Source organism: Phragmites australis, chromosome 7 (genome assembly GCF_958298935.1).
Source record: "Phragmites australis chromosome 7, lpPhrAust1.1, whole genome shotgun sequence".
NCBI lineage: Eukaryota > Viridiplantae > Streptophyta > Magnoliopsida > Poales > Poaceae > Phragmites > Phragmites australis.
The window spans coordinates 12,944,194-12,951,276 of record NC_084927.1 but is presented as its reverse complement, the minus strand read 5'-3'; the positions used below and the strand labels follow the sequence as shown (position 1 = coordinate 12,951,276).

Sequence of the window (7,083 nt, the reverse complement as noted above, 5' to 3'; positions counted from 1 at the left end):
CGTGGACTTTGAGGAGGTGTTCGCACCGGTGGCAAGGCTGGACACCGTGCGTGTTATACTTGCTATCGCGGCGGATCGCCGGTGGCAAGTACATCACCTCGACGTTAAGTCGGCATTTCTCAACGGCGACCTCGAGGAGGAGGTGTTCGTGGCCCAGCCGGAGGGCTATGTCAAGAAGGGAAAGGAGCACCTAGTGCTCAAGCTGAGCAAGGCGCTTTACGGACTTCGACAGGCGCCGCGGGCCTGGAACACGCGCCTCGACAAGTGCTTAAAGGAGATTGGCTTTGGGCGGTGCACGCAGGAGCAGGCTGTGTACACCAGGAGCAAGGGACGTAGTGGCGTCATCGTCGGAGTCTACGTCGATGACATGATCGTGACGGGAGAGAACCCGGAGGAGATAGCCGTGTTCAAACAGCAGATGATGGGGGAGTTCAAGATGAGCGATCTCGGGCTTCTCACTTACTACCTGGGGATCGAAGTGGCGCAGGGCGAGAGCGGCATCGCCATCAAGCAGGCCGCCTACGCCAAGAAAGTGCTGTCACAATTCGGCATGTCGGAGTGCAATTCAACCTCAATTCCCATGGAGCCCAGACACAGCTGCACAAGGACGCTGATGGGGCTCCAGTTGACGCCACGGAGTACCGGCGCGTCATCGGGTGTCTACGGTACCTGCTGCACACGCGGCCGGACCTGTCCTAGGCCGTCGGCGTGGCGAGCAGGTTCATGGAGCGGCCGACGCTGATGCACTTCAAGGCGGTGAAGCAAATTCTCAGGTACCTAAAGGGGACGATCGACTACGGACTCGTGTTCGCCGTGGGCAGTGGCGCAGTGGAGATCACCGGTTACACCGACAGCGACCTGGCTGGCGACATTGATGACCGCCGGAGCACCGGAGGGATGGCGTTCTACGTCAACAACAGCCTGGTCTCTTGGTGTTCACAGAAGCAGAAGACAGTGACGCTCTCGTCGTGCGAGGCTGAGTTCATGGCGGCCACCGCCGCAGCGTGCCACGCCCTCTGGCTCAGGGCGCTGCTAGGCGAGGTGATAGATGCAGGTGCAAAGGCGGTGAAGCTATACGTTGACAACAAATCAGCAATCGCCTTGATGAAGAATCCTGTGTTCCATGGAAGGAGCAAGCACATCGACACACGTTATCACTTCATTCGTGAATGTGTTGAAGAGGGGAAAATTGTTATCGAGTTTGTCCGGACTGAGGAGCAGCGGGCAGACGCATTAACGAAGGGGTTGCCGGCAGCGAAGCTGGTGACGGCGCGATACCTGCTGGGTGTTCGTGATCTTGGGCCACGCCAGGACTAAGGGGGAGAATGTTGCTGTTACTCCGTGGCGTGGCCTGTGGTGTTCCAAACATGGCGGGTGGCAACGGACTGCGAAACGGCTTGGCGAGATGCCTGGGCGAGGAGAACGCGAAGTCACGAAGCGGAGATTGCCCGTTCGTGGATGCATGGAGCGCAACGTGCGGTGCGCGCTGCGGAGTGGATGCATGGCGAGCATGGCCTCGTCGTCCTTGCATGTAGGATCACAGAATTAGCTAGGGCTATATATACGTAGATGATCGATTGCATCGTTGTAAGATTGAGCATTCAGTTTTCCAGTTGAGAAATACACAGAAAATTGCCCCAAAATCTCCTTTGCAATTTCCAGCTTACCATCTACTTCTTCCACTGCTTCCTCCTCCGTTTTGGTGCAGTGCCGGACGTGCTACTATACGTAGCCGGGGGTGTTTTTGCTAACAGTCGCCGCCTGTGCTCCGGTCGGGCTCTCCGGACGAGAAGCACATGGACTGGTTCGTCTTCACGTGCTCGACGCGTTGGTGCCATTCTCCAGCCGAACCACGCCATCTCCCGTCGCCGGCGATGCCTCCGGCAAGCTCCACGGTCTAACCGCTGCCCCCAGTTCATCTAGCTTCTGTGTACTGTTCATCCTTTGATCAAAATAACTAGGAATTGGTATAATTCATAGTAAAATAAATACGACCCCGAAAAATATGAAACCAAGTTTGTTAGTTTCATTTTGTTGTAGTCTACATGTTAAAAATGATAGAACTCATGCAATACTTTTTAAAAATTAATTAATTAATTGAACGTGTTTCAACTTATTTAAATTACAGTTAATTAATACAATATCCTAAAAATGTGAAACCACTTTTATTAGCTTTATCTTTCCAAGAACTAAAGTATAAAAATTCAAGTTTTCATGAAAATTTCAGATTAAGTTTTGTGATGATTTAAATGTGATCAATCTTGTTTAATTCACCATTTAATCATGGAATTTCTAAAGTCTGTGAATCCATTTCTAATGATATGTATAAATAGGGTACTTTATAAGAAAAATATTGTCCAGCATGTTAGATGAGTTTGGCCATTGTTTTAGCACATGTTTTGATCTCACATTGTTAACTTCTAAAAATCTTTGTTGGTGTAACTTTACACAAGAAAATACATTTCACTCATACTCTGATTAACACGATTCTTATTGCAAAATTCATCGAAAATTATGTTCTTTATTTTCATGCAGAAATATTTTGTGTTCATTGCTGTGGATTTTCTTGGATGGATTTATTTGCATCTTTCGGTGTTTATCGATCAAGTATTTGGCGTGTACATAAGTGCGATCAACGATGAATGATAGAGATCAGAAATATCACAAAGGTGAGAGGCAAGCAATCCCTTGACCATTTTATGCCCAGTGTTTAAATTTACTTTATGCATTGATTATAAAAATTTACTATGCATGCGTAGATGTTTTATAAAACTGCTATTTGGGATGGTAGTCATGACCTAATTGAATCAATATGTCAACTCTCCTTGAACTTGTTAACCTTACCATTGTTAACCTAGGCTTTGGGTTGACATGATAATGTCACTTGGGTAGAACCGGACTAAGATGTGATAGAAATGCTTAGCTTTGCTGTCTATGGTAATTTATTTGGTTGTCATACTATCACTTGGGACATGAAAAGATTTGTTAAAATAGTTAAGTCTTTGTTTTGAGAAACTTGAGTTGTTGTTCAGATTCGGGCAGGTTTATGTCAATGTGTGTCAGAAGGTGAGCGTCGTCTCATAGAAGAGTGTATAGGTGGAGACCTGCTCGTGTTGTATGAGGACCGGTACCTTGTACCCGGAACTAAGGGAAACAGTACAACCACATGTGCCGGTATGGATGACGGCCCTAGCTTATTAACCCGGATAATTCTACCCTTGCTTCTTGGAGTTTGGTGTGTATGTGCGGGTAATCCACGAGGTGGGTGTATCCGAAGGGACTCCCATGGCTATACGCGTGGGATCAAAGTTTGCCGACTTAACGATTAATACCCTCTGAACTAGTGGGACCGCCTCTGGGGTACTTAATTGGAGGGAATAATATTAATCGGGAGGAGCAAGGGTTAGGATTAATCGGTGTAACGACTTTGTCATGATGCCCTATGTACACCCAACGTGCAGAGTGTACGGTATCGACGGGTACCACCAAAGGGAAGTTCATGTCGTGTGGGTAAAGTGTACAAACTCTGCAGAGTAATAAATCTATTCGAATAGCCGAGCTCGCGGTCAAGAGCCCCTTAGGAAAGGCTGCATGGTTTAGATTATTTGTTTTGGGATATTGGGTTTCACTTGTAGGCACTAGTGTAAGTATTGTGTAAGTTTAGGTGGAGAATCGATCTTCATGGTCTGTGATAGACATGAAGCTGTTGTTATTTATCTGCACTATCATTTACTTTTTGCTCTCTTTAAATTACGTTGCGAATCTATTATATTGTGTACTTTCCAAATTGTCAAGGCATTTATGCAAAACTAGATATGTTGGCCATCCTTCAATTCAACCTGCATTATTGTATCATTGCAATATATATAGCTTGCCTCCTGAAGTCATTTATTCAGAAATAATGCCAGGAAATCATGGAAGCGATGATATCGGGTCTTTCTAGGATTCAATTCCCAGTCGGTTGCCTGTGGGTGGGTTTGAGGCACACCCGCTGGATATTTGAATCGATTTCATTGTATTTTTCCGCTGCATATCCTTTTATATTGTAGACCAGTTGGTCATAATGTTGTAAATTTAATCCAATTAAACATTTTCATCTTGTAAAATGTATGGATGTGATATCATTGTTGTAACCGTGTGTACTTGGTACTGATCATGGGACAAGTACAGTGGAAACACGGAGTTTCGGGTAATCTAATTACCCGGGGCGTCACAGGAGTCATCTTACAAATGTCGTTGTTGTCGTAGATGATAGAAACTATCAACTTGTACTTTGGAAGAAGATCTTGAAGTATTATTCTCAACGCATGATCATCTCCAGCTGGCGTCAAACCAAGCCCATTAATCTCATTCACAAGAATATTCAAATGTGAGTACATATTATTAGCATTTTTATGAGTAAGTGGTTTAATACCATTGAACTTAGTGACTAGCACATAATATTTCTCATTGCGCACATCCTTTGTGCCTTCATATATTTCAATGGGACTAATCTAAATGCCAAGTACATTAGTGAGAGAATATACCTGATTGAATGCATCAATGCTTATAGATGATAAAAGGATACTCTTCATTAAAACATCAAATTGCCTCTCCTTGTCTAAGAAGGGGAGATGCTAGAGGATAAGGCTGGTGGTTTCAGGGGACAGAGAGAGGCGGAGGGAGAGAAAGTGGGGCGACCAGGGAGAGAGGGAGCCGGAGAGGCTGGAGGCTGGAGGGTAGTGGAGGTGGTCAGAGGATGGTCGACCTGGGGAGCCAGCTGCGGTGCGTGGGTGGAGAAGCAGGAATGGGAGGAAGAGAGGGAGAGAGCTAGCGGTGGTGGTCTCTTCAGCCAGGTGGCTGTTAGAGATGCATGTCGGCGGTGAAGAGATGGTGGCGGCTGAGACTTCTCAGTCGAGCGGTGGAGCGTTGTGGCATGGTGTGACAGCATGCACTGGGGGGTGACAGAGCACCGGGAGGCTGGCTCGAGTTCGAGGAGCAGAGTGGGGGGTTCCATGGCGGTGGCAGTGGCTCAAGGCACGAGCCAACGGCACAACGGGACTTGTGGGTGTCTACACGCGCATGACTGCTAGTTGAGAGAGGGTGGCATGGTGCGCTGTCCTAGGATGGAGCCGAGGCTTGTTGGCGAGAGAGTTGGGTTGCAGCAGAGCAATGACACGCATGACGATGGAACACACAGTATCCCAGCGATGAAGAGTCGACTGATTGCACAATGCTGGTGCTAGCTAGACTATTGGCTTGGCAGTGTGGCCAAGCGGCGACACGCGTGGGATGATGCGGCCTGGGCATAGAACACGGCGGTAGCACAAGGGAGGAGATGGGCCCGGCAAGGGCATGTGGCTTGTGCTTGGCAACGGCAACTAGCTAGAGGTGGTTGGGGAGACGGGCCAAGGGAGGAGGCACTGTGGCGCCAGCCTCGTGCAAGTGGAGAAAAGAGTGGAGGGGGGAGAAGGGTAGGGGCTCACTAAGGACACGGGATGAGACAATGATAACTAAAGGTGGTGACGCGCAGTTGTGTGGTGATGCAATGCCTATGATGTGGTGGACGATGGCGCATGCAAGCTCGGATAGCACAGGCTGCGTTGCTACTGATTTTGCGGGGTGTTTGGAGGTGTGGTGCTCTGTGTTTTTTATGCTACGGGGTGTGGATGACCTTTTGCAGGGAGAGGGAAGAGAGAGGAATAGAGGTTTGCTTTCCGGTGAAAAGATCAGAGGGAGAGAGGTGATGGCCAGTGCTGTTGCTGCTATGGTGGGAAAGGGTGGCAGAGTGGCGACGGTGGACTTTTTTCTACCATTCTTCAGGTGGTTCCTGAGAGAGAGATGAGATAGAGTGAGAAAGAACATAGAGAGATGAGAAGATCTTGAAAGAGAGAGAGAGAGAACATTTGGATGTTAAATTCAATAATGTATTTGAATTTGATACTGGACTTAGAATAATTGAAATTAAATGTATTTGAATTTGAAATGGATGTATGATGATTCAAAATAAATAACTTGATTTTGAATTGAGTTGTGGTAATTTAAATTGAACTCAAATTAGAATTGACTTGACATTGGAACAAGAATTTGAATATGAGATTTGAATTTCAAACAAGATTTGCATAAAACTGAAATTGAATTCACAAAGCAATTGAACTGGAAAGCACTTGAAATACCTCGAATGATTAGAACTACAATTGAATACAAAAATCGACGAGGATTTGAATTAATCTGGCTTTGGATATGATTTGGTACTAATTCAAATAAGTTTATTTGGTAGAGGTTTTGAAATTGAAGCCCTGATATTTGTTAGAGGTTTGAATTCAAAATATTTAAATTTAATTGGATTTTAGTTGAATTGAATCAAGATTGATATTCAACTTTGAGAGACATTCAAATTTGATTTGATCCAGTTAATTTGGGGACAATTCAATCCAAATAACTTGAATTATGGATTTGAGCTAGATTGGAAGATCGATTTTCAAGGATTGTATTGGATTAGGAAACTACCAAACAGAGCTAAAATGGAATCAAATTTGAGAGGCATTCAAATTTGAATCGCCACACAAGGAAACAACAACATCGAGAAAGTAAAAATGCAATTGCTGAAATTAATGCAGGGTTTAAATTTAGAAATTGACTATGTTGAAGTTTGGAATTCATAGTCCAATAATAATATACATGTATATATGCACATACGAATATACATACACATACATATTTATTGGATTTTAAGGTGGTTTAATTATTAAGAAATTTTTTTAAACAGGAGTGAATTTTGGCTATTTTCTAAATGCTAAAACATATGGTGTTATACGGTTGGTTTTCTTCCTTGACTGGGTGCAAACTGTCAGGTTTTGTTGACTTTCCCTGGCTGGGCAGGTACCATCAAGTTTTTGTTGAGTTTTCCTTTACTGATGTTTTTCCTTGACCAGATGCATTTTGTTAGGTTTTGTTCTCATATATGGTTTCCACCGAAATGAGCATTTGGTAAAGCATGCAAACCACAAATTGCACATAACACATAGTTCAGTGATTAAGCACTTGTAGCCACCAGTCACATCATCTAGCACACAAATCATCATAAATAGAAATATTGATTCA

General features: G+C 44.9%; 1 long non-coding RNA gene across 2 annotated transcripts; it reads left to right on the top strand.

Annotated features, from left to right (window-relative positions):
- The first annotated feature begins 1,754 nt into the window (after nt 1-1,754).
- On the top strand, nt 1,755-5,920 carry LOC133923992 (uncharacterized). Of its 2 annotated transcripts, XR_009910736.1 has the most exons (4): nt 1,755-1,895; nt 2,536-2,669; nt 3,897-4,369; nt 5,663-5,920. It is a non-coding gene; the product is annotated as an uncharacterized LOC133923992 (long non-coding RNA). The 2 variants fall into 2 exon arrangements; XR_009910735.1 differs by having other exon boundaries at nt 3,897-5,920.
- Nucleotides 5,921-7,083: the final 1,163 nt, after the last annotated feature.